This window comes from Mus caroli, unplaced genomic scaffold (assembly GCF_978045245.1).
Source record: "Mus caroli unplaced genomic scaffold, Mus_caroli_1 scaffold_20, whole genome shotgun sequence".
Taxonomy (NCBI): Eukaryota; Metazoa; Chordata; class Mammalia; order Rodentia; family Muridae; genus Mus; species Mus caroli.
In genome coordinates, this window is record NW_028227275.1 from 18822366 (window position 1) to 18844660 (window position 22295).

The 22295-nt window shown below is 47.6% G+C and overlaps 2 long non-coding RNA genes across 2 annotated transcripts; both read left to right on the forward strand.

Moving 5' to 3' along the window:
- The first annotated feature begins 6869 nt into the window (after window positions 1–6869).
- Window positions 6870–11592, forward strand: LOC115029993 (uncharacterized). The gene is made up of 4 exons (XR_003835583.2): window positions 6870–6971; window positions 7763–7851; window positions 9975–10034; window positions 11037–11592. It is a non-coding gene; the product is annotated as an uncharacterized LOC115029993 (long non-coding RNA).
- Window positions 11593–11678: 86 nt separating this feature from the next.
- On the forward strand, window positions 11679–19175 carry LOC115029992 (uncharacterized). Its single transcript, XR_003835582.2, has 3 exons — window positions 11679–12506; window positions 15294–15460; window positions 19049–19175. It is a non-coding gene; the product is annotated as an uncharacterized LOC115029992 (long non-coding RNA).
- The last annotated feature ends 3120 nt before the right edge of the window (window positions 19176–22295 follow it).

A 22295-nucleotide genomic window follows, 5' to 3' on the forward strand; every position in this document is an offset into this window, starting at 1 on the left:
TGAAAGAAAGAGGAAAGAGAGAAAGCACATACACAGGTATACATGCATGCATATATGTATACTTGTGGATAAATAGAGAAGCCAGAGGTCAAAGGCCAAAGGTCTTGCCCAACCACTCCTCTACCTCATTTGTATTTCGAGGCAAGGTCTTTCATTAGCTTGGCACCCACCAATTAGCCTAGCCACCAGGTCTCAGGAGGCCTCTTGTCTCTGCTTCCTAGCACTGGGCCTTACAGGTATCTGGTTTTTTAAATGGGTGCTGGGAACTCAGTACTCATGTTTGTGTATAAGCCCCTACTGCTACACAGGGATTACCCTGTTTCTAGCAAACAGACACCATGGTCCCCCTTCCCTTCTTGTATGTAATGAGGAGACAGAGACACCAACAGGGATAACAGAGCACAGAGCATGACCATTGTTAAGAGCCGGAGCCTTTGTACTGGAACCATGAGGAGGAGTAATTAGTTCTGCCTGGAGAGGGCAGGGAGGGCTTCCCCAGGAAGGGACACTTGAGCTGGCCCATTAAGTGGATCACCTGGTAGAAATCGGGGAGGAGGGCAGCCCAGGCAGGATAGCAAGATTTGAGGAATTGCTACCCAACCTTTTGTCAGCCTGCAGCCTGGCAGGGAGGCGGCAGTGGCCGCCTTGAAGGTGGCTTAGGGCCTTCAGTACCAGTCTCTGTGTTAGGCTGGATCACTGGGCTGGTTGTGAAGTGTGCTCCATTTACAGTGGGCCTTTGTTTGCAAGGGTGGCTCTGCTCAGGCCACATGGCTTTGGTGAGACAGAAGCCACAATGGAGAAGGAAGGAAGACAGCAAGGGACGGCAGGAAGGAGGCTGCAGCTAAGACCAGGCCCTGCCCTTGCAGTCACACTGCAGCAGAAACCCCAGCATCTCTCTGCAGTAGTTAGCCATCTCCCTGGTAGCACTGCATCCTGCTGCAGCCGCTGCCATTCAGACAGCCCTCACAGCAGATTCTCTCTTGCACACAGGCTAAGACTCTGGGGTGAAGTTGGGGGAAGGGGAGGGGGGGTCTCAAAGACATTCACTGCCATTCTGGGACGGTCCATGAGCCCTAGGTAGGGTTTCTTTTGGGCTGACAGGAGGCAACCTCAGTCTCTTTTACAGGCGTGAAAGGACAGTCCCCACCTGTTAAGTTGACTCTCCTTTTCAGAAAGAGCGAGCCGTGCTGATGAAGAGTGATACGTGTCTTTCACTGGGGAGGAAAGGATTTTTAATAACGTCTGTTGATGACTCTTGCCCTGCTCCGCTGAGATACAGAGGCCCATTCTTCTCCCTGTTAATAACCCAGTGCAATTGTACCGCAGAGGGAGCCGGCTTGGGCTCTGTCTCAGTCCAGTGGCACCACCGCACACCCTCCCGCCAGCATCTTTTCTTCCTTCCTCAGTATCCTTCTTGCCACCCCCCGCCCCCACCAGATCGCTCACCTGCCTCCCCCTTCTTCTCTCCCTTTCCTTCTCCTTTCCCTGAGAGACTGGGACGGAGCTTCTCACCAGGGAACAGGAGAAGGTAAGTGACCTGTCATCACTCAGTGACAACAGAAGCAGACCTCACCCAGAAGCTTTGTGTCAGTGGACTTCAGCCTGCATTTGAATCACCTATAATGCTTACTAATGGCAGACTCCTAGATGCTGTCCTGAGCCTCTGCTGTCTAGCTCAGCAGAGAGTCCCAAGAATCACAAACCTCACCAGCCCCTTGGAGCACAGGCAGGAGGCTATACACCCATTTGAAAGCCTCAGAGATGAGGAGGGACAAGCTGCAGGCTCGGACATCCTCTCTCTTCTCTTCTCTTCTCTTCTCTTCTCTTCTCTTCTCTTCTCTTCTCTTCTCTTCTCTTCTCTTCTCTTCTCTTCTCTTCTCCTCTCCTCTCCTCTCCTCTCCTCTCCTCTCCTCTCCTCTCCTCTCCTCTCTCCCCTCCCCTCCCCTCCCCTCCCCTCCCCTCCCCTCCCCTCCCCTCCCCTCCCCTCCCCTCCCCTCCCCTCCCCTCCCCTCTCCTCTTCTCTTCTCTCCATCTCCCTTCCTGTCTCTCTCTCTCTCTTCCCAACTCCTACACAGTTAAGTTCTTGCTCATATTGGTACACTGGGAACATGAACTGTATGCTCTGCTGAAATTGGTTTTGTGGAAAGAGTAGCTAATATGTATTGAGCATGTTAGGAACCCAAGCAAACACTCTACACACCTCACGTGTCACCTCAATGATGCTGAGGATCGAGCTGCCTTCTGTTTACTGCCCTTACATGATGCAATCGGGACTCTATGCTGGCAAAGTCAGCTGAGACGGACATGCAAGCTGCTAGTATGCTGGACACAGCCCTAACCTTCCATAAACTGCATAGTACAAGGACACTGGAGTTGGTTAAAGGGGAGGAGACTCCTGAGTGGAGCCATGGTGATGGTTTCGTTTTCCCAGCTAGAATAGTCTTCAAGAGAAAATGGCTTTTTTCACAATTGCCACTTATCCAGCGGCCTTCCTGTGTTTAGCCTTCTGTCTTTCCTCCTGATTGACCTGCCTTCTTCTCCCCACCTTCTCACAAGCTGGGCTGCTTGCCTACAGAGAGGCCTTAAAGATTCTCTCAGATGTCTCTCCCCTGCAGCCCTGACACCAAAACCAGGAGGTTGGGCCACCAGAGTCAGCTTTTTTCCTTTACTGTTTTCTGGCATTCAAACCAGCCTGACACCGCCCTCACTCCATTCCTCGTAAGCTTCCCTCGATCTAGACAAGATGCCGGTCACTTGAGCCTCACAATTCTGATACCTCTACCATCTGTTACATCTGCTGTCCTTGTGTGTCCCCCTCAACGCTGTACAGTTGCCTCCCTAACCAAGTAAAACCTTTGTCACATGAGCCAGCCCCTGCTTCTGCAACGTGGAACCTCCTTCGGCCACTAGGACTTTGCCTATGCAGGGTCCCCATCAGACAATCTCGCCTTGCTCATTCTCTCTAATCCCAGCTCTTCATCCCTTTAACAGCTGAGTTCAAAGCCTTCACCTTCACGAGCTCCAGAGGCTGAGCCTCCCTCCCTTTACTCCTCTGCCTTCCGTGTCTGTGGATCACACACTCTCACACGTATGTGCCTGCTGTCTGAGAATTATTCAAAGGCTGGTTTTGGCCCATGTGTTTTTCTCTGCCCAGACAGATGGTGTAGACTTTTTCAGAACAATAACCAGACTCGTTTGCTCTTTAGCACCTTCAGCCCAGAACACGGAGAGTGGCCTTAGCGACTTTGCATTGAATTGTAACAATTCCTAAATGGCCATCCCTTTAATTACAACAAATGACTCTGAAGTCCCAAAGCCAATGGAGTGTGTGCTCCGTGGATGGAGAGGATCAGATGACTTAGTGGGGACATCAATTGCAGAACTAAGTAGTAGATACCTGCTGTATAATTTCATACCCTCTACTGACCCATCGTGGAAGTCCACGCCAGGGGAAGCCACTCCATCTCTGTCCTGAGACGTCAGGCTGCCTGTTCTGTTTGACTCCTCCCAGCTTTACCATATCTTATGCCCTGTGCTAAGCAGTCCACTCTTCCTCCTGGCCAATGACCAAGGGCCACCCGCCTCTCTGGGCCTCACTTTACATAAGTGATAAACTGAAACCATGGTAACAGTAGATGGTTTATAGAGTTTTTGTAAGGATTAAACAACAATCCAGAAAAGCTCTTGGCCTACAGCTTGGCCCATAGAAACCAATCAATACGTGATGGTGATTATTAAGCCACTTGGCTCAAGATGGGAGGGTGGAGTGAAGGCCCATCTCCTTGTGTTGTGTTCTAGCTCAAGAGCGAAGCTGGAGAGCACGCAAAACCATTAGATCTCTGAATAGGTCATCTGGGGTCCTGGAGCTAGGACCTTGCCCAGCCATCTTACAGTGTCCCATTAACGACAGCTGCTGGCAGTTGGGGTGACCCTGTTGTATAGTCCCATCGATTTTCCCATTACCTTTAATGCTGTGTATTAAAGGCTTTGCAGATCCACTCTGTTACCTTCTTTCTTTATTATCTCCAGGGCCTGCCCAACTCCTTGGGAGGATTAAATTGCCTGAATGCAGTAAACTTCTCTAGGGGGCAAGGAACTGCTTCTCCAAACAGACCCTGGAGGCCAGAAGCCATGGTGTCCTGGGAACTGGCTGCTTGAGTCCTGCACACAATGACAGCACCCTATGGAACCAGAAACTGGTAAGCTTCCAGCCCACTGCTAGTTCCACAACAGAGGCCACTGCGCTGGGGCTTTGCCCCTCTGTTATTTGCCTCACCTAGGCTCTGTCTGATAGTGCTTAAGAAACCGTCTATGTGCCAGCTTCTCCTCCTGCATTGTATCTCTGCTGGCCCCATTTATCTCTGGGCTCTTTTTATTCAGTAATTCCATATGTTATCTTGGATCCTAACCCATATACAGCTGGACAGCGGAGCTGTTTGGAATTTCAGTGAGCCTCGCTCTTCTTCTTTGTGAAATGGGAATATGAGTTCTCCCATTAAGACGGGGAGGAAATGGAGTCCATATGGCTCTCTAAGCAAAAGAGGCCGGGGGAACTGCTGTTATCTTTAAAGTATGACCAAAGATAATGAGGTTGATATTTCATACTACAACTCATTTATGCAAATTAATTCTCTCCTATTCACCTTGAAAAGCAAAGCACAGATTCAAAGATGTGCCGGCCACCCACCCTCTGCTGGCGTACTCGTCAGTAAATCCTCACGGTCTGAGATGGGGTGGGCTGGAGTCTAGGAAACAGCCACTCAAAGCCAAGTCCAGTGAACCACCGAGGATCAAACAGAATAATCTTCCCCCTCCCGGAGACAATAAAGTAAAGAGCTGACTTTGTTGTTAAATTGGTGCTACAGGTTATCTCACTAAGTTTCCAAAAGTACTTTTCAGTAAGTGTTGCTTCTCCAGACCAGGGCTTTAAAGGGAAATGCCCTTCCAGGAATGAGCTTTGATCTGATTAGGTATTAAGCAGGGGTTTATTGGTGGCAGGTGAAAGAGACTTGCTCTAACAGACTTAAGTGGAAAAATGATTTATCAGCTCAGGGACAGAAATGCTTTCCGTTAGATCTTATTTCAGACACAGCTGGATCCAGGGGCAGAGATGGCATGATCGGGCAATCAGAATCCCCGCTTGTCCTCTCAGATTGTGTGTGAGTGAGTGTGTGTGTGTGTGCGTGTGGGTACACAAGGTCAGCCTTTGCTGTTGTTCCTTGGGAGCCATTGTTCTGAGCTATCACCTCCCGTTGGTCTGCAGCTCTCCACATAGACTCCTTGGGGTCAGCCAGTGATCCCTGGGGAACACCTGTCTCCACTTTTCAAATGCTGGGGTTATAAGCACATTCCATATGACCCAGGGTCTGGCTTTTTATGTTGGGTCCTGGGGACTGAACTCAAGACCTCCTGCTTTGTATAGCAAGTGCTTTCCCAACTAAGTCGTCTCCCAGATCTTTCCCTCTTGTTATGGTTTGTATATGTTTGGCCCGGGGAGTGGCACTATTTGAACAAGTGGCTCTGTTGGAGTAGGTGTGGCCTTATTGGAGTAGGTGTGTCACTGTGGGTGTGAGCTTTAAGACCCACCTCCTAGCTTCCTGGAAGCCAGTATTCTGCTGGCAGCCTTCAGATGAAAATGTAGAACTCTCAGCGTCTGCGCCATGTCTACCTGGATCCTGCCATGTTTCCACAACAATGATAGTGAACTGAACCTGTAAGCCAGCCCCAATTGAGTGTTGTCCTTATAAGAGTTGCATTGGTCATGGTGTCTCTTTCCAGCAGTAAAACCCTTACTAAGACACCTCTGCTTCTTAACTTGTTTTGTTTTCACCAGGCAGACCTAAATATGGTGACCGCCAGCAGCTCAATCTTAAAATCCAATGAGGTAGAGTTTCACTTGATCACAAGTTTCAACGAAAGCCTCAGATCAGAGCATCAGTAGTCTGTCTGGTGTCACAACTCCCTGTGTATGATCATGGTCAAGGAGATGGAATTTGTTGGCTTAGATTTGTATTATTGGAACTAGTTGACCCTACATGAATGTAAAGTGATAGACTCATAGAAGATTCCCTCCCTTCCTCTTTCCTTTCCTCCCTTCTTCCCCCACTCACCTTCCCTTCCTGCCTTCATCCCTCTCTCCCTTCCTTCCTTCCTTCATTTCATTTTTTGGTGAGATGTCTTGTTATATTGCTCAGTATGGCCTTGAATTCACAATATCTGTGTTCCAGCCTTCCTAGAGGTGGAGTTATAGGCATGTCCTACCACACTTAGCTTGCTTTAACTCTTTTTTAAAGTATTTATTTGTTTGTTTATTTATTTATTATTTATGCTTTATGTGTATCCATGTTTTCCTGCTTATATGTGTTTTCCTGCAGCAGTCCATGGCTGGTGCCTTCAGAGGCCAGAAGAGAACATTAGATTCCTGGGACTGGAGTTACAGATGGTTGTGAGTCCCCATGAAGGTACTAAGAACTGATCAGGATTGGCTGTAAGAGCAACAAGTGCTCTTAACAACTTAGAACCCTTAATATAAGTCTTCATAATATTTGCACACACACACACACACACACACACACCCTCAGCTTTTGTCTTTTGGGACAGTGTCTTGCTGTGTAACTCAGGATGGCCTGAAACTCTTGATCCTTTTGCCCCACCTCCCGAGTTCAGGGATCACAGTGTATGCTGCTATACCCAACTGAGAAAAGAGAGAAACTGCCTTTTGCCTTTGGCTTGCACTCTGCCCTGAAGTGTAGTTTATCTGGAGAGATTGGAGGGAGCTCTGGCCAATCAACATGGGTACATTCTCCTCTGCTTTCCCTTTTACACAATATCTGACCAGTATGTTGGGCAAGACTGTGGTGTATGTAGTGAGTTACAAGCCAATTTTGGAAGCAGAACTCTTTTCAAAGGGCATCCTCCTCTCTGCCTGCCAATCAGATCAAAGAAGCTCTGAACAGGCTGACCTGGGGCAGGTAGGAGAACCAAACCCCAGTCCTGAGAATCCTCTTCCTCTTCCTCCCTTCCCCTTGGGGTCTGTTGCGGGGTCTGTTTCAGGGTCTCTGGCAAGCCTACATTGAAACCCAGCAGGATATATCAAGCTAACTGTCTCTCTACACTCAGTGCTGACTGTCTGTGGCTTCCGTGCCACAGTGATAAGGGACACAGAACAGACACTTAATGAACACATAATGCCATATCCTCTGCACTCATTGTTTCCTTTAACTCCCGTGACAGCCCATGAGATGACAATTATTATCATTTGTACGGGGATGGGAAGAATGAGATGGGGATAGTGTGTGGCTGGCAGGATGCAGAACTGGCGTCAAATGACCACATGCCTCCTTGGAGGTTTGAGGGGTGCCCACAATGGGGCAGGTGCTGCATTTGCTACCATGCCTAGGACTGCAAAATCATTTTGACTTGGCAGAAACCTAGGAAGGAAAGAATCCAGACATCTAAAAGCACATTCTGTGTGAATCCATCTACATCTCAGTATCTATCAACCTATTGTAAATATGCAGAGATAAGAGTCAGAAACAAAAGCTACCCTTCATGCCAAGGTGCACAGAACTTTCTCCTGGGAAAGATTCATGTGCTGGCAATGTTTTGTGTTGGTCTGGGTGAAGATCACACAGGTGCACGAGTATTTAGAAAGCTACCAGGCTGCACCTTTAATGCTCGCGTGATTTATTAAATTTGCTTGTTTTAATTTCAAATTCTACTTTTTTTCCCCCAATTAAAATTTGCTTTTTTTTTTTTTCAGGACTGGTGAGATGGCTCAGCAGGTAAAGGTGTTTGCTGCCAAGTCTGACAACAGAAATTGACCCCCCCAGGACACACGTGTGGTAGAAGGTGAGAACAGACTCACACACACAAGCTGTGGCATGTGCCTCTCCAACACACACACACATACACACACCAAATTTAAAATAGTTATTGAGAAAAGCTCTCACTCTATAGCCTGAACTGTCCTAGAACTCACTACGACATAGTGAGGTTGGCCTCATGTTTATGTCCATCCTCCTACCTCTCAGCCTTTCCAGTGCTAGAATTATAGCATACCTGGCTAATCACAAATGATTAAAATCAAATGTGAGGACATTGTACCAGCAAATTAATCAGTCTAAGATCATTCTATCAGGACTGAAATCTTCCAAGGACTGTGACATGGTCCTCCTGGTACCTAAGCCCAGTGGTGTCTTCAGTGAATCAGGGTGGGAGCTGCACTGTGCAGATTGTCAGTGAGAAAGCTATGTTGCCCCTGGTGGCCTGGGGTGACTTCAGATACTCAGAGCCAGTTTTCAGCAGCCTTACTCTACCAGCCCCTCCATACCTTCATCCTCAGCTCTGCACCTTAACGGCTCCTTCCCTCTCCTCAATGGGTTGATGGCTACAGAGGTACTTCCTAGGGATGGGCCTAGGACACTGACCTAGGCCTGAGCTCATAACTAGGACTGTAGCCAGAGACTTAGTGCAGGAGAAGGAAGCAAGGCCTTCCCAAGGCAATCTGAGCCCCTCTGTCTCCTGCCAGAAAGCCTGCCTGCTGTGCTCAGTGTCTCATGGGACAGTCTTCAGGCTCCCCAGCAAGCCCTCCAGGGGCCACGGCTGTCTATTTAAACATTACCTAGGTCCCTTGCCTTTTCGTTCCTCTATAAACACAGCTTCTATTTTTAGGTTCCTTTGTAAGAGAGACCCTGGGATTCAGGCCAGGGATCTTGGGAGCTAAGAAACCACAGTCCCGGGGGCCAGATCACAGCATAACTGAGTGGGTAAGATGGCAGCAGCCTTGCCATCAGCCAGGATCAGTGTGGCCAGAGGGAGCTCCACTTCCATGGGTATGCAGACACTTGTCAATCTCCCCCCACTCCCTCCACCCACCAAATGCTCTCAACCTGCAGGAATAAGCCTCACTCAAACCAAGCCAGAGCTGGCCACAGATCTTCACTTCAAACTCGGTGGCATCTCTTTTAACCTGAAAGCTTGGGGGAGCTGTGGGCTAGTTATATATGAGGGAAGGGACCAGTGCTCAGATAGAGCTGACCAGGCAAGGAGGCTCATAGGGAACGGATGAACCCACCACCAGCACTTGAGGTGGGAACCCAAATAACTAAGAGGCCCACATTTCTCCTGTTGGGACCAGGCTAAGATATTTAGATTTCATGTGAGACTACAGTAAATAATGATACATTTTTAACAACAAAAAAATAACCTGGCCATGTGATTGGTTGATTGTTGGTTGGTTTGTTTTTTTAAATGTTCAGTGGATCCAAATGCTTGCTGTACACACCAGCCTGAAACCTGAGTTTGATCCCTGTAATTCACCGTGAAAGGAGAGAATTGACTACTGGAAGTTATCCCGAGACCTCTTCATGTGCCCACGCTCGCATGAATACAAAAATAAATAAATAAATAAATAAATAAATAAATAAATATTTAATATTACTTCATATAGGATGATCTAAAGAAGAGGCTGGAGACAGCAAATGTGAGGGGAAGGAATCTAACAAGTATTTGTCAATCACTTACTGTGTGCCAGGCACTGTGCTGGGTCCTAAACACTCCAAGCGTTGACACCCCCAGGAAATGGCTAATGAGGTGAATGACAGAAAGGAGCCATGCTCATCAAGGAAGTCTTGTCTGGCAAGAGCTGTGGGAAAACCCACCTACAGTTTTAAAGATCATTCTCTAAAAGAGTAGACGGCGCTGGGATGGAAAAGGAAGCAGGACGGCCATTCGGAAGGTCATTACCATGTCGTGGGACAGCTGCCGAGAGCAGGGCTGGGCTGCAGGATGGGGTGGAAAGCAGCTGGATTACAGGGCCCTCGTGCAGACGGAATCTGTAGGAAGCAGTCAGTGGATTCCAGAGCCCCTGCCTTGGTGGCGGCCATAACAGGAATATGAAGACTCCCTTCCCCTTCAGGAGGATCTCCTGAACACCCAGTCTTATGATCTCAGCTTTGTCATTCTTTTTCCAGGATCATACACACCTCGAAGCCAAAGACCAAGTCTGTGCTGCTCTGGACGAGCTCTTCCAGGTACAATATGCTCCGTGAACTGTTGCCAGGGGAACAAACATGAACTCTCAAAAAAACATTTGAAACCACCCCACACCGATTTGCCTCCTTTCTCGGCACCCCCCTCACCTCTTCCTTGCACCCCATCGGTGACAGACAGGCCCTAGGGCCCAGGGGTAGAAGTGGCCAGTGGGCACAGTGCCACCTGGAATACTTAAAACATGAATTGCGAGTCAAGTGGCCCCTCTCACAGTTAATCGATGGCGGCATATCCTGATCGCTTTCATTATTATTATTTTCTTATGCATGTGTGATCGGGAGATTTATTGTTGAGGCTACAGAGGCAAAATCAATTATTCATGTTATAAATTAGAAAATGATTTATGTCTACAGGAGACGGGGCCTCAGTGAGCCGAGCCCATTACAGATAAGCTTTGCTGAAAGGACCAAGATTTATCTGTAAACTTCACAAATTGCAGCTCCACAATCCAGTCCTGTTCTCAACCCCTCCCCCCAGGGCACCCATCCCTCTTCCAGAGTCGTTCTGCCTTTTTCTGTCACAGGCTGTCCCCTTGACTCCTGGTTCCTCTCCCTAGTTCCTCTAACTTCTGTTTCTTCCTCTGTCTTGTTTTTCTTATTTGACAAATGTCTCCACTTCGTGCTCATATCTCTTCTGGGGGTCAGACACACTTGCAGCTTCTATACAAACTTTCCAGTTGTTCCCAGGGAGGGGACAGGGAAGTGACAGACTGAGAAGGAATTCTCTAGGGTTTGGTTCATTCACAAACTTTTCGAGGATGAAGGGCTGAATCATATTGCTCAGGATGGCTGAAGGCAATTATTACCCAGCATCCCCTGATGCTTTGTCCCCGCTCTTCTCAGAGAGCTGGGTCAGAAGCAAGGTGACATGTGACCAGCTCGTGGACTTTACATTAATAGGTAAAACTTGATCCTCACTGTACTACCAAAAGTGTGGCCCCAGATCGTCATTGATATTTGTTAGACCTCTGTTTCTCTATACAGAATGGGTTCCTGGCATGAACACCACCTCATTGCACACTGAAGAATCAAGACAGCAATAAGGACATCAGCCTCAAAGCAGTGCGAGACACACAGGGTGTGCCCAGGGTGTTGACTTCACACAGGTGGAGGAGAGACCATGGAGAGAAAGAATTATGGCTCTCCTTGTCTGTCACTCTTGCACTCCATAAAACAGCACAGTTGCCCTGGATTAAAAGGAGAATGTGGGAGCTTGGGTCCTAGGGAGAGGTAGGGCTGTGTCCCAAAGACAGCGTGCCCAGTGAAGTGTCATGGGTAAAGGAAAAAGGGCATTTCTCCCCACAAGAGGAAAAACAGTGCCATCGGCTTGCATCCTAAGAACCTGTGGGTCAGCTTGCTCTTGTTCCCTTACTGCTGCCCACACCCCAGTCAAATAGGGATTGTCTTATAGGGATTGTCATAGTCCCCTCGCTCACCCCACAGGTTGCTGTATTGAGTGAAAGGGGGAACGTCTTAATGGTGGTGACAACATTGCATAATTTTTACTGCATTGTGTTGGAGGAACAATTGCATGGAGAGAGAGAGGGAGAGAAGGAGAGGAGGGAGGGAGAGAGAGAGGAGGAGGGAGAGAGATGGGCGGGGTGGGAGGGAATATGAGCGAGCACTTCAGGCTTTTGGAGGACAACCACAACAAGAATCCACTTAAGAAGAATTAGTCTCTTAAATGATCCAGTAAATGCTCTTAGGATGCCTTGGAATGGCCCCAAAGCCCTCTGGGAATTCTTCACACTTCCCAAGGACTGTGTGGCAGCTCTGCCAGGCCACTGACACCTGAGTCCTGGCCCCACAACCTCACCGATCTGAAGCTACTACAAGGGCACGGGCAGCTCTCATATGCAGCTCAGTGCCAGGCAGGAAGTATTGACCACACAGAGGCTACCGTTTGCTATATGCCCATGCCCCCAGGTCCCTTTTATAGGAGGAGAGCAACTCAGGCAGTGTGTACAGTCTAGTGGAGGGGACAGATACAAAGTATACACAGCAGTCTCTAAATTGAAAATACTGAAAAAAAAAAAAACAAAATACTTGTGCAGGGAATAAGGATGAAAAGTAAAGACCCCCCCCAGGCAGGGGACAAGCTCTAAACTAGCGAGTTTCTGTGACTCACCTCCAAGGGAACTCATATTAAAAAACAGAGCCCCTTCTTTTTGCCCCCCTGAATGATCGTGAAGATCAGATCTCAGGTTTTCTTCATTCCATAAAGTCTCCCCAGAACCCTAGACTCTTCCCTACTTCCATGAACTAGCCCTCAGAGATTATCCTAAAATGTGAATGTAACTGTTCTCAGCATCCCCAGGCTGTTTCCTGAATTCCGGATACCCTTCTTGCCTGTATCCTGTGGTATGGTCCCTAAGTGTCCTGCATTGACCCAGGCAAGAGCCAGCTTCAAGAACTTCTGGAAAGACATGAGTCTTTCTTCTTGGTGATTTTAGGGTATGTGTTAGCTAACTGCTCTATCCAAATACTTGGTTTTTTCTTTGTTGTTGTTGTTGTTTTTGTTTTGAGAGGTCTTAGTAAGCATCCCTGGCTGATTTTGAACTCACTGTAGTTCAGGCTTGAAATACTTACGCCTCAGCCTTCTCAATGCTGGGGTTATGGGTACATGCCATATTCCAACATGCTCAGATTGGCAGTCTTTTGATGTTTTTCTTAAACTGAACAATAAGCCTCAGACTTGCCTCAGCTCCAGGGATATTCTCACTGAGCCAAACCACTAGATTCAACTTGAATTCTTTCATTTGAATCTCCAAATAACTAGAATATCAGATCTTTCTCTCTGAATCCCCATTTCCTTAAACTGAATTAGGAGATAACCACTCCCTCTTGTTGTAGCTCCCTAAGATTGAAACATTCTATCCTGCAGGAAGCTCCTCAAACAGAAAGGTAAACAATTCAAAATAGCTTCAGGAAGTCCCTGAAACTGACTAGATTCACTAGGCCCCTCCATACCAGAATAGGCAATAAAAGCTGAGCATACCCTCTCAGACAGAAGGAAACTGAGCTTTGAAGTCGACTCTGAGACAAAACCAATTGCCTGGAAGATGCAGTACAAACCAAGCTTCCTAGGAGAGGTTTAGACGAGAGTCACTTGGAAAGGACAGTCTCCAAACTGTTGAGCTGTCTGCAGGCTATACAGTGTGCCCCAGGTTCCCAGCTTTTGTGAGCTGTCACCCATGCTGGAATGGGCCTTGGTGATGCAGCTTTCTTTGAGTCCTTTCTGCTCCTGTAAGTAACCCCTCACCAATACTTCTGTAAGTAACCCAATAAAACTCACTGATTGTCCAAATTGGATTTTGGTGGTATCTGTACTTTGGTCTGTCATGGGATTCCATACCTGGGGTGAGTAGACACGTGTGTTGTCTACACCTCTTCCACATGGGCAATGCCTATGGTGCAGCTCAAAGTCAGGAACATGGCAGAGAAGGTTTTTTGTTTTGTTTTGTTTTGTTTTGTTTTGTTTTGAAAAGAAGCTCATGCCTTTTTTCTATCAGAACCACTCACTCATTATGGGCTGTCCCATCTTTATGCCTTTCCTTGCTCTTCACTCAGCATCAATACCCTGTTGGAATATCATGCCTCAGCTCAGACATAGCCTTTAAGTTCTCATGGGGAAGGGAACAGCACACTGTGCATGGAGAGATCTAGGCCTGGGTCTTGGCTTTTTAATAACTCTCTGATGTCACCCAAGACACTCATAGAGCCCTAAGCATCCATATGTCTATTTTATTTGCTTGATTTTGAGGCATGGTCTCACTATAGAACCCAAACCTGTGCACCACTATACTGGGCAGTATCTCTTTATCTTAACCCAGCTTAAAGGGACCGATGATGCTGAACCCAGACAAAGAGATGGGGAGCAGCATTTCAGTATGTGACCAGGCTTTTCAGGAGCCACCCAGCATGCACTGGGACAAAGACTTGATGCTAATGTAGAATGGAGTAAACACACCAGGGATGAGGATACTTGGGGAAAGGCACCATGGGGTCTTTCTGTCCAGGAAGGAAACTGGGGACTTGGGAGAGAGAGAAAGTAGCAGATACAGATACACAGCAGGGGCCAGTAGCTGCCCTGGGAGACCAAGCTGCTATGATAGGAATGGAACGCCAGCTCCTGCTAGAGAGGAAAGTGCAGGTTGATGAACTAGCTTTGGCAACGCTTGGTTACCTTGTCCTGCCAATAAAGTCACCAGGATTGAAAAATGGAACCAGCTCCTTCCCTTGTCCTTGTCCTTGGGTGTTCTATGTGTCTGAGCTGTGTCCTTTACGCTGTCAAGTTTCCTTGGCTGCCCCTCACTCCTAGGTGGTGGAATGCCCACCCCCCCAAGCCCTCCTCCCATCTAGGTAATGTAGCTGCTCTTTAGTGGGTGTTAAAGGTTTGCATGGGGATGGAACTGAAGATGTCTGAATCACAGGGGAGGGGCCTGGAACTGAAGATGTCTGAATTAAAGGGGAGGTACATCAGTTAGAAAGGAAAGGGCCCTTTTGAACTCTCATACCAAGAGACGGGTACCCGTGAATATTTGAAGGCTAAAAGGTCTCAATTCAGAGAACTTACTAGGACAGATACAGGATACAGTAGTTCCAGCATCAAATATGGGCTCTGCTGCTTGGTAGCTGTGTGACCTTGGGCAAAGTAACTTAATCTCTCTGGGCGACAGTGTGCTCATCTGAGAATCCAGGGGAATGATGTATAGCTTACAGAGTTCCTTGTAAGGAGTAGATAAAGTTATTTGCTTAACACAGTGCCTGGCATTTTTATGACTGCTTCTTAAGTGGTAGCTGCTATTATTAATAATAATAATAATCATCCCAGCCAAAGTTTCCTGCTTTTTCTCTAAACCACGTGGGAAGGCCAGGAATTAGAGCAAAGCAAACAGAAAGAACATAAGATTGACATTAGTGAGATAATTTCGGCTGAGAAGAAAATGTGCTCATGCAAGGAGTAGACTTGTTGAGAACTTGAGAGTCCTAATTCAAATCCCCTTTGGCATGCCATCAACCAGGTCGGTGGGCATTAGGATGGAGTAGCCCCAAGGTTGATCTTGCCCAGCTCAGGGTTGGGTACTCATGGGGTCTTCAAAAGACTCCAGCTGGGAGTCAGGAAGAGAAAAACAGAAACGAGGCCTGGGCTTTTCCTCTCTCAAAGGATCTCTTAAACCTCAGTGCAGAAGCCTAGCATGCATGTAATAAATGCTTAATACGGTTTTTGTTGCTTGGAAGGAAAGAAGATCGGAGGATGTGCTGGAAGAAGCCTAGAGGAGAGGAAGAAAGAGAGGCGGGTGCTACAGAGGAGGCGCCAGTAGGGACAACCTGGCAGGGGTTGGGTCTGACCCACACCTGCCCCCTACCTGAGGTACCCACCAAGTGAGCATTCCGCTCCGTCCGAGGTTTGTTTGGGTGTGTTCTCACCTAATCAGTCCTCCCCATGCTCAGGGAATCTCGCAGCTGGTCCAAAGCTCAGCTGTGCAGATGTTGGCGAAGCCCCTGAGTCCCCCTCCCCTGCATCCCCAGGCCTCAGGTGGCCATGTAGGTAGAAGCTAAGGCCCCCAGATGCTCCCTGCCTCCCTCCTCCACTGACCCCGTGCATCTTTTCAGCTGCCATCTCGGCTGCTCTCCTTGCTTCACTGCCCAAGCAGCTCATTGCTGTGCTCGCTGTCCCTCAGGCTTTGGAGCCGTCCACGTCCATGCCTTTGCGGTTTGGCCTGCTTCACCCTCTGAGACAGCCCGTGAAACCTTCCCCATCCACCTGCCCGCTTGTAACTGGCTCTTCCCCGCCCTGCTCCCTGCCCAACCCACCACCACTACAAGGAACTTTCCATTCCCTGGGTAGTGGTTCTACTTATTAAATCAGAGTATCGGCTCCTGTACTCTCTGGACACTGAGAGACACCCGGGGTGGAAAACTGCCCCCACTAAGGCACCTCTAAATTTAGTCACATCCTTGGACCAGAACATTCTCTACTCCTCTTGTCACCCTGTGCCCTTCTTCTCCTGCCAAAGCCGATAGATAATGCGACTATAATTTCCTGTATTTCTTTGTCTTTTGCCTTAGAGATAGGACAAAAGGAGACATTCAGATGCCGCCTCCTCCATGAGGCCTTCCCAGAAGTCAACTTTCAAAATAACTCACTTTGCTTACAACACTTCAAAGAGTCCCAGGCTTCCTGCATGACTCAGACATGTGTCTTGTCTGCCCACCCCACCCAGCACTAATTTTAGGACAGGGACCCTCTTACTCATCCCTGCTTCCTTGCTTGCATCCGGTTGCCAGGCACCCTGCTCCCTTAGAAGCTGACTAGTCCTATGGTTAAGAAAGATGGTGTTTCAGGCTCCTAATCCCCCCAGGAAGGAGCAATGATCTGGCTGTTTTCTTCTCCAGTCCTGTGGGTCTCAGATGCAGAAGGGACCGTATCCACCTTATGACCAATTCCCATCTGTCACTGTGTCTCATAGTGGCTGTTTCCCTGTGTACCTGTGGTTTGTGGTTTGTGAGTTATCTACTAGGACCGTAGGATCTTTTTACTCCCCATAAGTCTGTACCCAGCGGGTGCTCTCCTGTCCCACACATGCACGCTCAGATGCGTATATGCACATATCTTCATCCATATAGTTTATTTCTTCCTACTTAGAGAAAAATGCACAGTTTGCCTCACTTTCATGTGTAATTACCAGGAGGTTATCTCCTGTGGGGCAGTGGTCATCCATTTCCTATGTCCACTTTTCATTGTTAATGTCCTAATGACACTTGAAAGTTAAAAAAAAAATCTCAGCATTTGCTGGGTGGTGGTAGTGCATGCCTTTAGTCCCAGCACTTGGGAGGTAGAGGCAGGCAGATCTCTGAGTGAGTTTCAGGACAGCCAAGAGCTCAGATTACACAGAGAAACTCAGTCTTAAACAAACAAACCAACTTCTTAGCACTTTATGCCCCTTCTATAGCCTTTCTCTATACCCATCAGCCAGTTGGTTCCTGGGAGTGTTTCAGAACCACCCTTGCCACTTCATGTTCAGAGTTGCCATGGACGTGTTCTAGGTCTCCATCCCATCTTGGTTCAAGGCCATCCCTCAAGGATTCTGGAAATAAAATGAGACATCGTAATCCCAACTTCTGATGTTAGAGGTGGGGAACCTGAGGTTCAGGAGTGAACTAATTGCTCAATGCTATGCTAACAAATTTAACATCCCAAGACTTCAGGGTCCCTTGCCTTGTGTAACTCTGTTTGTAGTACCTCTCATGGTGGTACAGGGCATGGCACTTAACAAGCACAGGCATAGTGGACAGAACCAGGTTTTAAGCAGGGGCCCCTGACCGCTCCAGGCTCTTTATACCTGCCAGTGCATAGACTGCCAGACCTGTCTCCAGCCTCTGCTCAGTCCTTTCCATATGAACTGTGCTCAACATCTAGTTGGTGCATCCTTGGTAGACTGTGTGCCTCTAAACCTAACATGGTTACCTACACACATGGGTATCATACTTCTTCCTCTAAGACTACATTGTCATCAAGCTTTTCCAGAAACGAAACCCTGACTAGCGTATCTTGTTGAGGGTGACGCAGACATCCTAAATCCATGAAAACCCAGACATCTTCCTGGCAAAAGAATCAATTAGCCAGTGGTGAACAGATGCAGGAGAGGTACAAGACCAGACAGTGGGAGGGAGAGGAGCTAGAATTGGGAAGCCTTCGCCTAGTCCCAGGAAGCAGAGACAAGAGTTGGGATCTAATCCACAGGAAATCTGTGTCACAAGAAGGGCTCCCGAGAAAGAGGCTGGCTAACCATGCTCAGCTGTTGGACTGGAGACCAGCAGGTGTTTCACACAGATGGTGTCTCCACTGAGTGTTTTCCTGTCTGGGTGAGCTGTGCTACCAAAGAAGGACTGTCTGAAGAGCCTCCTGATGTCTTTGGTGGGACATCCAAGGCTAAGGTTCCTTTACTAGGCTACTGGAGCTGCCATAATATGGTGCTTCAGATGGTGACTCAGAGGCAGCAATCTAGGGCTGGAAAGGTGGCTCAAGCAGGTACAGGAGCTTGCCACAAACCCTAAGGGCCTGGGTTCAATCCCTGGAACTCACATGGTGGAAGGAGAGAACTGACTCCAACAAATTGCCCTCAGACTTGGCTATGTCATTTGCTTTGCCCAATGAGACGAAGCAAACATATTTGTTAACAGAACGTGCCTATATGTTCCAATGTCTTGTACACCTGCGTTTGTTAGTCATGTGCCTCTGCCATGCCATGAGATGCACCTGTGCTAGCCTGCTGGGCATTCATTAACTCCTTTGTCTCATGTGTCCCAATCATTCAAGCCATCAGATTGAGGCTATCCTAGACTGGCCAACAGCAGGCTAGCCTCCCTAGAAAGGGGGGGGGGACCTGCAGGCCCTCCATTCAGCCGAGTCCAGCTTTAGTCACTGGCCCATGACAAGATAAACAAATGCTTACAGTGTTAAGCTTTGGGGTACTGGGGTATTTTGCTAGTTGGCATTACCTCTCTGTGGCAACAGGAAGCTGATGTGGGACACAAAGCAAGACAGGAAGAATCCAAGCCCCAGACAGGAGTCAGTCACTCAGAAGCTCTGGAACGTGAGGGACTTGGAGACTAAGACACTGATAAACCAGCCTAGTCAGAGGCTTCAACCCCACATCATCTTCTTCCCTGCCTTCTGTCTCCATCTTTTTCTAAGCTTTGTCCTTCACCACGGCTCCGGTCGGTTCTTGTGCACCTGCCTGACTCTGGCACTAGATTGCATATGCCCTGGCTTATCCATCACTGTCTCTCCTCTCTCCATGTCCCAGGAGGGAGAGAAACATGCTGCACTGAAGCCAGAAGCCCAGGGTCTAGGTCTGCTCTGCCAGCTCTAACCGAGTGACCTTGGGCAGCACTATCCCCATCTCTTCATCGGTGAAGTGGGAGCTGGGGAGTGTGACATCTAGGTCCCCCCAGGCCCTGTGTAACCCCAGGTTTTTTGTTCCTCGCAGGTGCTGTCCTTTGCCCTCCACTCTCTGGCCCTTGTCCTTGCTTTCAAGTCTGTATGCAGTTGGTTCCAGCTACTCAAGGAACAGAGAATTAAAAACCCATGCGTTTCTGGTGTCATCTATTATCAGCTTCCCCTCATCATCTATTAGGAAGGAACATTCCCCCTTATCTTCGCTTGTTCCCAGTGTATTTTAAAGAATGTTTTTTCTATTTCCTTTTATGAGTTTTGCAGGTCGCATCTCATTTCTTTCTTTGATTTTTCTCTTCTTCTGCTATAAATTCTAGCGATTTCTTTGTTCTCTTCTTGGGTGATCTGGCCAAGCTTCCTAATTTTGCCTTTCCAACTGGCAGAGCTGTTCCCTCTGCAGCTTTTTGCCTGGCCAATGAGATTTGTCCTTTATCACTTAACCAATCTTGTTTCCTGTTGGAAATTTTTTTTCTTAGCTTTTTAATTAATTCTTATGCTGGAGAGCTGGTTAAGTTACAGCCTGGCAAGTTAACCAGTGGAGTGACCTTGGGAAGGTCACTTTAGTATCCCAATGCCTCAGTTTCTTCACCTGTGAAACAGGAAAGCCATGCCTGCCCTTGTTCTCTGCAAAGCTGTTTTGAAGATCTGAAGGGGATGTGGTCGGACAGCCTTTGGTCAATGGCTGAGAAGTGGACATGCTTGATCATCTACATTAGAATAACAAGTTCTGCAGTTACTGGGCAAACCAAAATTCAACAGACCAAGGCCTCTTGCTTTCCTATACCTAGATTCCCATAGCCCCTCTGCTTCACAGAAGATGAAAAGTACACAGGAAGCCCTAACATGACTGTCTTGGGCTGTTCTCACTGGGTGTTTGACATTGTTGTTTTGTTTTGTTTTGTTTTTGTCTTGCTTGATTCCTCGTTGTCTCTCTTCTGGTCTTTAGGAAGTTCCTTCCTTGCTTCAGGAGACCCTAAGTGTGTCATCCACATACCCCATGTACCTGACCCTCCCCACAGGGGAAGCCATGAAGTTCAGGTTGACCCATTGGAGCATGTGCAACATTTAGCCTGGGTGGGGCCACTGAGAGTTTCACCTGGGATTGATGTTCAGAGATGGAAGAGAGAAGATATTTTTGTGTTGGTGTTGTTAAGCAAAGGAGGGTGTAATTCTGGGAATCCTAGAAGCCATCTTGTTTCCATGTTCAAAGGAAGAGGTCTGGAAAAGAAGGACAGAGTCTTGATGATAGAATACAATCTCTTTCTCCACAAGGTTCAGCCAATCTGAAGCCTCATCCACAGCAGACTTCCAGGTCCCCTGAGCTAATGACATTTTTCCTTGGGCATAATGAGACAGGGAAACTGTTACTCTCTGAAAGATGTCTGATGAGCTTTCAACACACATCTCAGATAGTTCTAGAGTCTCTCCTCCCTCTATTAGGTGTTGTCCCAGGGACAAGGGGGCACCTAGAAAAGGGGGAAGCGAAGGGGCTGAACTTCTCCTTCAGAGTTCCAACAGGCACATAGTCATTCTCTTTCCTCCCCAAGGTGAAGAAGAGGACATTCCCATTGGGTCAAAAAGATGGAGTAAGGGCCTGGGCTTTGAAGGAAAACATGAACCTCCACACTGTGCCATTATTTATGACCTGTGATGTCAGACTCATGTCCTCGCTTGGTGGCAGTCTTGTGAACTGTTAGAAATAATGTATAGATGAAGCCTGGTTTATAGTAAGCATTCGATTAATGAGAGCAGTTAAGAAAGCTTCCCCAATTGTTCCTTTCATTAGTTTACTATTTTAAAATTTTTATTATCATATATTAGCCCTACAAAATTACTGGTTCCATCGCATCTATAATGTGCTTGGATCGTACCATCCCGGTCTCTCTCTTTGATCTTCTCCCTTTGCCTGCTAGCCCTCATTTTTCTTAACCCGATTTTCTAAACTGAACTTGCCTCTGTTCCCTGTGTTTGTTTCTTTTCTGAAACTTGTGCTATAATGGATTCCGGCCATTTCCTCCCAGGTGACTTCCCCTTCCCTCCTGTATCTGGATGCTGCCTGCGTGTAAAAAGCGCACAGCCAATGTTTGTGGGATGGATGAACTGGTGAACATTGAATTGAAAAGAGCATAAACCTCATTATGCCTCTACCTTCAGCACCATGGAGCTGTCCGCAGTGCTGCCTGCAACCGGCGTCTGAGCTGAGATGTTAATATGGATGGCAAAGCTCACACCTTGAACTCTCTTGAGTATATTATCTGGTCTCTCCAACCTGGAAGTAAAGCGAACTGTTTTCGTCTGTTACTATTCCTCATTCCTCCTGCTACTCACCAACAAAGCAGTGTGTGTGTGTGTGTGTGTGTGTGTGTGTGTGTGTGAGACCTTAGACCAGGAGAGCATCTAAGAGCTTACAGACTCAATAAATAAATAGGTAAATAAATAAGAAACAAAAACTTTCCATCACAGATTCTACCACACCTATTTTATTAACAACACAGAAATTCAAATAGAACCACACAATATTGAAGGCAGAAAACCGTTAGAGATTTTAAATACCGTTCTTGAGTTCCCCAGCCCTTCTTTCTCACCATACCTTACTTATAGAAACTGCTTGGTGCTCCACTCATTTTTCAAGGCAGAAGAACACCTGGGTATTGGCCCCAAGGCTATGCCACCATCTTATTCCTCCTTTAAGCATCCTCTGTTCTTTTGGGCCCTCAGATTGGCCCAGCGGAAGAGCCAGCCGGCACAGAATTTTAGTCATACACATCACATTGTCACTACAGGTCCCAGGAACACCTCTGAGAAGGGTGATTTACCTCTGGTCTCTGGGAATTGAAGATATCCCAGAATATTCTATCCCTGTCTTTTGCTTACAGTACAAAAGCTCATCTATCTACAATAGCTGATGGCATTTAGTGAGGGAAGCCATGCAAACATTGGACATTCTAGAGAACTTTCACGCTGGTCCATCCTCCCATCTCGTCTTTGTCGTTTACTCTGCAAGAGGTTTCCTGGGGGAGAGAAAACATGTCTCTCTGTGTGTTTGATAGTTGGCTTTCTTGGAGCTAGCTGTCTCCTTCACCAGACTATTAGCTCCTTGAGGACAGAACCCAAGTCCATTTTGTCCACGTTTGCCTGCTAAGTACCTGGTTTATAACAAGTATTCAAAGCATCCTTTTGGAGTGGAGACATAAATGAAAACTGAAGAGAGAGACAGGAGAGGCCAGTAGAGTGGAAGAGTGTCTCTGCTGCATGTCTTTGTCTTGTAGCTAATGGAATGG